Source organism: Pantherophis guttatus, chromosome 7 (assembly GCF_059756535.1).
Source record: "Pantherophis guttatus breed Tessera chromosome 7, ASM5975653v1, whole genome shotgun sequence".
Taxonomy (NCBI): Eukaryota; Metazoa; Chordata; class Lepidosauria; order Squamata; family Colubridae; genus Pantherophis; species Pantherophis guttatus.
Genome location: NC_142069.1, coordinates 20329626 through 20340876, shown reverse-complemented (window position 1 = coordinate 20340876; position 11251 = coordinate 20329626).

Below are 11251 nucleotides of genomic sequence, written 5' to 3'. Positions count from 1 at the left end.
TCCCAGCTTTTGCCAACCTAGCAGTTCAAAAGCATGTAAAAAATGCAAGTAGAAAAATAGGGACCACATTTGGTGGGAAGGTAACAGCGTTCCGTGCGCCTTTGGTGTTTAGTCATGCTGGCCACATGACCACGGAGACATCTTCAGACAGCGCTGGCTCTTTGGCTTTGAAATGGAGATGAGCACCACCCCCTAGAGTCGGGAACAACTAGCACATATGTGCGAGGGGAACCTTTACCTTTTATCACATGTCCACCATAGATGATTAAAAAGTCCCTATAAAAGTAGTTTTAGATTTTTGTTGCTTTTGTTAGTAACTTCTCATTACGCTTCCAAGGATTAGGAGAAATCAAAAGCTGCTATTGGATGAAGCATACAAAACAGATTTTGGTAAAGAGAAGTTCCCTGAGGATGAATTCCAACTTGAGTCCAAAACCTTGGAAGACTAAACCTCTGTTCCTGACCCAGATTTGATCATGTAAAACAGAAAAAGGAATTTGCATCACCGCAATATAAGATAGAGACAGAGAGAAGCCTGATGATGATGATAGCAATAGCATTTAGACTTATATACCTCTTTACAGTGCTTTACAGCCCTCTCTAAGCGGTTTACAGAGTCAGCATATTGCCCCCAACAATTTAGGTCCTCATTTTACCCACCTTGGAAGGATGGACGGCTGAGTCAACTTTGAGCCGGGTGCGATTTGAACTGCCAAATTGCAGGCAGCCGGCAGTCAACAGAAGTAGCCTGCAGTACTGCACTCTAACCACTGCGCCACCGTGGCTCCTGATAGCACATGATGATGTGCTATCAGGTTGTTGTTGATTATTAGTGAACTAAAGAGATACATAGAAGCCCTCTGTGATCTGTAAGGCTGCCTTACAGATCACAGAGCAATATCTTTCTGCCTGAGGTTAACCTCAAGCACAAAACCAGGCTAAAAGTCGTGAAAGGCATCGGTCCTAGGAATGAACTGTTTGCACCCAACAGGAAAAAAGCAACAACCTATTTTCCCTCAACAGAAAAGGAAACAACCACCGCCACCTGTTTTATGAATGCAGAGATTTGTCTAAAGCTTCATTCAGAAATGGGCTTTTTTCCATTCCCTTCAAACATTTTTGATAAGTGAAGATTATTGTATGCTGTCACGGAATTGCAGATGGCGTTTCTTTGCTTGAGCGCCTTCTGTTCCCACCGTAGATTGTGTGTCGGTCCTGCGGCCCAAGTCAGAAAGCGATTAATAGATATTTGTGAAAGTCTTCAAAACACAGAATTTTCTATTTAATGGTGTGGGACTTTCTAGATTTGCCCAACTGCAAAAGGGTTTTGTTCTTTCAGTGGGGCTCGAGCTAATGTTGCATTTTCCAACTTCTTTAAAAAAAACAAAAACAGAAGAAACACAAACAAGTGAAAGATAGACAGCTGTTCCAGCGCATAACAGCTGCTCCAGATATGTTGTGACCATGTGTGTGTGAAGTTTAATGAATAAATTACCTCAAAGATTTGGAGCTCCCTGTTGAGGATTTCTGCCTCTGTTATCTATTTTTGACAGATGGAAGAAAGCATTGTGCTGCTGCAGTTGTCATTGGAAACCCTCTTTAGTGTTGCTCCTGAAACAATGGAGAAAAGGAGGAATTTGTTTATTTTTTCTCATGTTACAATTCCTTGTAAAGGACTAGGACTTGGTCTACCATCCACATGCCAAGGTGCCACCGTAGCAAAAACATAAACCTCATTTTAATTACTTAAATACTTTTTTTGTTTTTTAAAAAGGAGAAGGCACCATATGACTCTATAGGAAAATAACAAATTTTTGATTACGATATAAAAATGAACCAATATGGCTTGCAGAAATTAAGTACCGTCATTAGTATGTTAGATCTATGATAGACATCAGAAAGGGAATTAATTTTTAATTAAAATGAATTTTTAAGGGGATGTAAATTTAAGATGGGGAAAGCATACCAAGCACAGCTGCTGGAATTCTTTCAAACTTTTTAATAAAAGCTCTGTTACTTGTCATATAACTTAGAGGGAGGATAAATTAGACTGGAGCAGTCTACAACTATTCAACATTTTCCCCAGTTGCATATCCTGTAAAGATCATCTTTGTTTAACGACCCCATAATTCCTTGTGCGGTGGAGTCTGTGCAACTGAATGGAGCTAACAGAGTGTTTCCTGGCCGGATGCCCTTCCTGTTGCCAATGTGGAGATTTGTTCAGGAGATATATTCTCATTGTGCCCAGAGAGATAAATATTTGCCTCTAAAAGATAAAGGTTCCACTCGCACATATGTGCTAGTCATTCCCGACTCTAGGGAGCAGTGCTCATCTCCGTTTCAAAGCCAAAGAGCCAGCGCTGTCCAAAGATGTCTCCGTGGTCATGTGGCCGGCATGACTAAATGCCAAAGGCGCACGGAACGCTATTACCTTCTCACCAAAGATGGTCCCTATTTTTCTACTTGCATTTTTTACATACTTTTGAACTGCTAGGTTGGCAGAAGCTGGGACAAGTAACAGGAGCTCACCCCGTTATGTGGCACTAGGGATTTGAACTGCTGAACTGCCAACCTTTCGATCAACAAGCTCAGTGTCTCAGCCACTAAGCCACCGCGTCCCTGCCTCTACCTAGGATCAAACTCACAGCCTCCTTATTGTGAGGTGAAAACTCCCCCTCTAGGCCACCACACCAGTCCCATATCATGTAAAGATGTATCCAGATATTGTTTTTTTCATTCAGTTCCTGTCTAGATCTGGCCGATTTTTCGAACTAAATCTTTTTTGTTTGTTTAATTGCCTTCTCTCTCCTTCCGTCCAGTACTAAATATGGTCCCTTAGTCTTCAAATTTTGGATAGGTATCTACTGTCAGACAGCAAAATTCTCATTCTGCTTACATAATTTCTTTTCCAACATTCTATTGCCGTGTTTTTCAACCTGGCTGAGGAATTCTGGGAGTTGAAGTCCAGATATTTTAAAGTGGCCAAGGTTGAGAAGCACTGAAAGGGGACATATTATTCTAAACGTCTGTCACTATTAATGAGGCTAAAGATGATGGAAGCCAATCCACTTTTGCATCTTTTGCTTAAAGGAGAATTGTTGTTCTCTTTTGTACCTGGGGCTGATGGTGTCTAGACATATCCAGAGAACTATAAGATTCCCATCCCTCTCTTATAGGGATCCTGAATCTTCTGGGATCAATGAGCTCATCTGGGATTTTTGAAAACGTTTTGACAAGTCTCACAAACAGGGCAATGGGGTGACTGTGCAACAGTAGTGAAATCTAATTTTTTTACTACCGGTTCTGTGGGCGTGGCATGGCTTGGTGGGTGTGGCTTGGTGAGCGTGACAGGGGAAGGATACTGCAAAATCTCCATTCCCAACCCACTCCAGGGGAAGGATACTGCAAAATCTCCATTCCCACCTCACTCCAGGGGAAGGATACTGCAAAATCTCCATTCCCATCCCACTCCAGGGGAAGGATACTGCAAAATCTCCATTCCCTCCCCAAGCCTGGGGAAAGGATATTGCAAAATCTCTATTCCCACCCCACTCTGGGACCAGCCAGAGGTGGTTCTCCGAACTACTCAAAATTTCTGCTACCAGTTCTCCAGAACCTGTCAGAACCTGTCAGAATCTGTTGGATTTCACCCCTGCTTTGCAATCACTGTTCTTTAGCAAAATCTATGCCATAGAAGAAGGATGGCACTTTAAATAATAAATGTTATAGTTCAAAGGGAGTCTGTGTCAACCAGCTGGATCTGGATTTTACAAAGGATTTGATCTGATCTGTTTGGGATTGAACGGTTTTCTGTCCCCTGCAGGTGTTAATTAACACCGCAAATGTGCAATAACACAATCACAGCAATTATGAGTAATCACTACATGTTTTGTAGATCTGAAAACTGTCACTGGCTTCTCAAAGCAACTTCCTGTATTTCATAATCTTCTTAATGTTAAATTGTCCTGCCTCTCTTCCCTCAGTCTCTGTTTTGCATACAGGCAGTCCTTGATTTGCAACAGTTCATTTAGTGACCATTCAAAGTTACAACGACACTGAAAAAAGTGACTTATGACCATGGCGGGATTCAGCCAGTTCGCACCACTTTGGGAGAACCGGTTGTTAACTTTCTGAGCAGTTTGGTGAATTGGAAGAAATCATTAGGGCAGAGAACCGGTTGTTAAATTATTTGAATCCCACCACTGCTTATGACCATTTTTCACACTTATGACTGTTCCAGCATCTTTATGGTCACATGATCAAAATTCAGATGCTTGGTAATCGACTCATATTTATGATGGCTGCAGTTGTCCCAGGGACATGTGATCCCCTTTTGTGACCTTCTGACAAGCAAAGTCAACGAGGAAGCCAGATTCACTTAACGACCATGTTATTAAGTTAACAACTGCAGTGTGTCAACTTGCAAAGCTTTCAAGTTGCCATGAGCAGGAGGGAGGGAGAACTGAAAGAGCTGATTGATTTCCATAACTGAAGCTACATTCCATAGATGCTTTCTTACCGCAATCAGTAGAAGGGTGTTGGGTTTCACAGCCAGCCAAAGTGGTTAATTGGAGAATGTGATTTATGACATGGCCAGGGAGGACGGGAGAGCCAGGGTCATAGGCAGTTGTGGGATTCAGGTAATTTAAAAACTGGTTCTCTGCCCTAATGATTTCTTCCAACAATCAGTTTGCCAAACTGCTCAGAAAGTTAACAACCGGTTCTCCCGAAGTGGTGCGAACTGGCTGAATCCCATCACTGGTCATAGGGGAACGTAAATCTATGTGGGATTAGTTCTAACCGCATCCGAATATTGCCAAAATGGTGCTCCTAATAATTGACTGTATTTCTTTTGAAGTTTGGCTCATGGCTCATGAATTAATTAGGGCATCTTTCGGAAACTTCACACAGTGATTCACTTAACAACTGTGACAAGAAAGGTCGTAAAATGGGACAAAACTCAATAAATGTCTCCCTTAGCAGCAGAAATTTTGGGCACAATTATGGTCATAAGTTGAGGAGTATCTATAGTCTCTCACCAACTTATAAAGATATAATATATGTGTGTGGGTATATATATATACTCAATCTGAGTCAGACTATTGTCAGGAAATATTAATTTGAAGGACATGAGAATCATAAAATGCAATACCAGTACACACACAAAAAGCCAGAGTGCATGATCTTGTTTTAAATATATATATATATTTTATGGATTTTAATTAGTGTAGTAAAAATGAATACAAACAGAATTTAGAGAAGGAAAGCAGAATAGAAAGTGCAGGAGGAAAAAAAAGAAAGGAGAAATATAAAATATATAAAAAAAGTGAATTCCAACCTTGATCACAACCAGTATAAACAGATTTAATTAATCTTCACTCCAGTGGTGGGTTTCAAAATTTTTTACTACCGGTTCTGTGGATGTGGCTTGGTGGGCATGGCATGGCATGGCTTGGTGGGTGTGGCTTGGTGGGTGGGGCAGGGGAAGGATACTGTAAAATCTCCATTCCCTCCCCACTCCAGGGGAAGGTTACTGCAAAATCCCGATTTCCTCCCGAACAGCTAGAACTCGGGAGGCAGAGAATAGATGGGGACGGGGCCAGTCAGAGGTGGTATTTACCAGTTCTCCGAACTACTCAAAATTTCCACTACCGGTTCTCCAGAATTGGTTATAACCTGCTGAAACCCACCTCTGCTTCACTCCCTATAAGGTTAAAAACAGTTACCTCTTCATCTCTTCACATTTATGATTGGAACCATTTTAAATTAGGTTAAAACTAACAGTGAGAACAATTAACCAGTGAAACAGCCCCCCTTCAGAAGTTGTGGGTACTTCATCACTTGAGGTTTTTAAGAAGAGAGTGGACAGCTTCTTGTCTGAAATGCTATAGGATCTCCTGCTTGAGCAGTGGGTTGGTTTAGAAAACCTCCAAGATCCCTTCCAGATCTATTCTGATTGATGTCTGTTTGCCTCTTGTCACTTGTTCAATCCAGTCTCTCTCTCCCTTCCTTCCTTGTGACTTTTCAGAAATTGTTGAAAACATAATTGCTTTGAAGGACTTTCTCCTCAGCTTATATGTGATGCTTCGTTACACTTTTCATTGATAGCTTCTGTTTTTTGTTTTTTTTTTACTTGATCGTTGTTTTTACCATTGTTATTTGTTAGTTCCGGTTTGATTTTAATTGTGGTCTTGAATGCTTTAAATTATTCTATGTATATTCTATGTAAGCCATTGGGAATCATTTTGATTGTGGCAGGATAGAAATGTGTTCAATGAATAAATAAAATAAATACATGCCCTATGATAAATATTGCACAGTCACACACACACAAGTAAAAATATTACATGTCCCTGTTCAAAGACACCACTGTGGCAAGAACATTTCCCCTGGCTTCAAAGAAGCAGAATCTCATACAGTTGAAGGCAAAGAATCTGCTCAATTAACTAAACTGAAATATTCGGGCTTAATTGCTGCAGCTGATTATTTTGTTTTAATATTTTCATTATGATTTCCTTAATCCTTCACAATTTGCTACCTAATGAGTTTATTAAGTCTTGGAAATTATATGCTAGCTAATGCAGTGCCCTAGAGAGTCAGCTAAGTGTAGCAGTAAAGGCATCAGGCTAGAAACCCGGAGATGGTGAGTATTTTATTTTATTTTATTTTATTTTATTTTATTTTATTTTATTGTTTTGTTTTGTTTTGTTTTGTTTTGTTTTGTTTTGTTTTGTTTATTTAATTTAATTTAATTTAATTTAATTTAATTTAATTTTTATTTTTTATTATATTTTATTATTTTTTCATTTTTTTCATTTTATTTCATTTTATTTTTTATTTTTATTTTATTTTATTTTTAAATTTAATTTAATTAAATTTATTTATTATTTTATTTTTTTTATGCTGTCCATTTCTCCTACAAGGTGACTCTGGGCAGCTTATAGTTTATAAAACAGGTAAAAATGGTTAAAAGATTAAAACAGCAAAAAGCTAAAGTATTATTAAGAAATATACTAAAACTGAACTAAGAGACTGTGAGTTATTTCTAAAAATAACTCATAAAGGCAAAATGTTTTTTCCCCAATAAACTTCCCCATGTTAAACTGCAATCCTTAGTAAGCACTTGTACATACTATAGATAGGAACTAGGGGAGTATGTTTAGGGAGGTTAGATGTCATGAGAATACAGAAGGGGATTCCAATGCAAAGACAATTGAGACCAATTTCTTTCAGCCATTTTGCACCCAAATGGAAAATTATCTCTCCCAATTCTAACACAACAGTGATGGGTGAATTGCTGAAAGGAGCACTCAGCAATCATATAAAATATAATGGGAAATATGTTGTCTGCTAAATGCCAAGATCCAAAATGAAATGGAAAGGCTGATTAACTAACCAGAACCACTGATCACTATCACTTTCTTCATGATGAAAGATATGTCAGAAAGAACTAGTCAAAACAATTAGACACAGGGATATTCTTTCCCTTGTACCATCGCTCTATTGACCAGCTAATTGTCACAATGCTATTTAATGTCTCACATGTACTTACCCATGTAGTATGGCTGCAGTATTATTCTTTATCCTTCTTAGCAATAGTAATAGCACTTAGACTTATGTATCGCTTCACAGAGCTTTACAGCCCTCTCTAAGCGGTTTATAGAGTTACAATTTTACCGAGCTCATTTTACCGACCTCGGAAGGATGGAAGGTTAAGTCAACCTTGAGCCAGTGAGAATCGAATTGCCGAACTCCAGTCAGCCGGCAGTCAGCAGAAGTAGCCTGCAGTGTTGCATTCTAACCACTGTGCGCCACCATGGCTCATATTCTTATTATCTTTAGTCCCTCCTCCCATTGGTATTATCATTATGATAATGGTTATCATTATTACATTGCTTTGCATGTACACTGAGAACTTCTGCATCAGAGGCAACATTTCTGTGCGTCTAATCAGAGTTGCCCAAATAAAGTTTTCAATTCAATTCAATTCAATTCAATTCAATTCAATTCAATTCAATTCAATTCAATTCAATTCAATTCAATTTGAAAGGCTTTGGAGGGTCTGTGAAATACTGAACAGAAAAAAGAAAAACAAAGCAAAACAAAACAGTGGAATACAGATAGGTGGATTTTGTTTTTGTTTTTCCATTCTGTACCTCCAAATGAAGGTCAGGGTTGGAAGACAAAATGGTGGATTCACCACCATACAAAGTAGCACAGCATTTGAATGTATATATATATATACCAAGATGTAAGGGACACGGTGGCTCAGTGGCTAAGACACTGAGCTTGTCGATCGAAAGGTTGGCAGTTCAGCGGTTTGAATCCCTAGTGTCGCATAACGGGCAAGCTCCCGTTACTTGTCCCAGCTTCTGCCAACCTAGCAGTTCGAAAACATGTAAAAAATGCAAGTAGAAAAATAGAGTTCTAAATTAATAATAATAATAAAAAAACATCCAAGATAATTCTCACTGTTAAACACTAACAAATTTTGGAAAGTGTCCCTTTTCTCCATTTAGAATTCTCAACGTTATTTTGAAAAAAGAAAATATTACTTTCCCAAATAAGAATTTCATCCCTCCCAAGTTTCACAAGTGTTTGTCTCTTCGAACCAAGTGATTGTATACGTTGGAACAATCGGACAGAAAAAATAATAATAAAACAATGTATTCTGACAGTTCTAAGGAAGAGAGGAGGGTGACTGCCAAGAACCTCTGTTTATAAAGTCTCTTCATAGCCGAGATGGATTTTTACTGAATAAGGATATGCACAATTACATCCATATTTCCCCAGGTTCAAAAAAAAAACAACAACATACAATTTCTTACCTTGTATTTTACACTGGATCATAAAAGATTGAATATCTATGCTATAAAATGATATACTGTCCCCTTGAAAAACCTGTAGACAACATTTTCCTCCCCTTCTTTCTATTGGCAACATTTTCTGTCTAGAGGAAATGGGAAAAAACAAATACTTTTCTTATGCCCTATCCTATTTCATAAATGTTACTTCTAGAGAACAACATTTTCATGGTCAGCTGCTAACAACTGCTCTTCCCAGCAAATGATGACTTATGTAAACTCATATAAATTGTTCCCCTGGCACATCTTCATTAAAACCAGGGGCAATGAAAGAGTACTGCAATGACCTAGGAAATTATTCAATACATCTGGAAATTCAGAATACTCAGAGGTAGACTATCTATTGTCCTCCAGATTATTTACAATTCAGCTCCAATATGTCCCAGGCAATGGAGCCCAAAGCAAGGGATGTACTTCATAACAACAGAGCAGAGATGTCTGGAGAAAGCAACTAGACTAGACATGTATTTATTTAAAATATTTATAGTCTGCCCATTATGTAGAGGATATAATTAGAGTCCATAAAAGCAATAAAACCCCAAACAAACAAATGCACACACACATACACACAGAGAGGGAGTGTGTCCTTGATGCAGAATCATTTAAAGGACAAAAGACACAGCCTAAATTATACACACAATCTGTTCCCCAAAATAAGAAGGCAAACTAGGGCCTCCTTTGACATGAATAGCTGGATAATGTTGCACTTTGTGGGAATAGCATTCTAGAGAAAAGAAGAACTAGGGGTGATGTGATAGCAATGATCCAATATTTGAGGGGCTGCCACAAAGAAGAGGGGAACAACCTATTTCCTAAAGCACCAAAACAAGAAACAATAGATTGAAACTAATCAAGTAGAGAAGCAACCTAGAATTTTCCTAACCGTGAGAACAATTAACCAGTGGAATGGCTTACTTTCAGAAGTTGTGGGTGCTTCATCACTGGAGGCTCTTAAGAAGACACTGGACAGCCACTTGTCTGGAATGGTACAGGGTCTCCTGCTTGAACTGGGGGTTGGACTAGAAGACCTCCAAGGTCCCTTCCAATTCTGCTTTTCTGTTAAATATCTGTTAAAGATGGGGTGCCAAGAATGGTAAATTACTAAAGTCAATTCTAATGAACTCTTTTCTGTCATTTACTTATTAAATTTCTGCACTGCTCATTTTACCTAAGTGACTCTGGCCAATTTGCAACATCATTCTTAACCTTCTTCACATAAGTGCATAAAGGGAGATACGCTGCCTCAACTATCAAGGATGAAAACTAATAATGGCTGTAAATAGAAATGCCAAACTGTGCACTCTTATCCCAGGTATACTTGTGAAGATTCCCTGTCAACTCGTGAAGATTCCCTGACCTGCTCCCGAGTTGCCATAGGCAGTGGGATGGGAAATCGCCCTCGCAGTTGCACCAAACAATTTACTCCTCAGTCATAACGAGATGTATTCGGGCTGACCACATCAAGGCCATCTCCGTGGATACCAGCAATGCCTGGAAGGGAGTGACTTCTGCAACCCATGAAATTACCTCGTTGGGGAATGTGACTGGGTGATACACTTTGGGGGGAGGGGGTAACAAGGTCAGAGACAAGGCGTGAAGGGGGTAAAGACAGAGTTAGCTTCACCTAGGTCAGTGATGGCTAACCTTTTTGCCGTCGCATGCCAAAAGCAGGGGGAGCGTGGGGGGAGTTGCACGCGCCGTGCCTACACCCATAATTCAATGCCCCCCACACCCTGCCCCCCTGCTCATGCGCGTGCAACCCTCCTGCGCTCCCCCTGCTTTTGGCACACAACAGCAAAAAGGTTACCGGTGGGCCTAGTAGGCCCATTTTTCGCCCTCCCCAGGCTCCAGAGGCTTTCTTGGAGCCTGGGGAGGATGAAAACAGCCTTCCCACATACCCCGGAGCTGGAAATGCCCCATTTCCTGACTTTTGGTGGGCCCGGAAGGCCCAAAAATCAGCTGGCCAGTGTTCACATGCATGCTGGAGCTGAGCTAGGGCAATGCTCGCTTGCCCACAGATACAGCGCGGCGTGCCACCTGTGGCATGCGTGCCATAGGTTCGCCATCACAGACCTAGATAATGCTGACATGGTGCTCCTAATAAAAGACTGGATTTTTATTGCTGGATGACCTGAGTCTCTTGATTGCGTTAGGGCACTGGTTGGAACCCTGACACTAATGCAGTAGACAGCCAATGCATGGTAGTTCAGTGGTCTCTGAAGGGTGTTCAGCTTCAGTGTTATTTTTTTCATTAGTATATCTTAATATATTTTTTCACAGTATATCTTCCAAATCACCTTCAAGAAAAAAAAATCTACGTAATTGGTATGCAGTAAAAAACAGGAAGTGACCACATAGCATGGGTTATTGAGACAAGGCCATTCCTG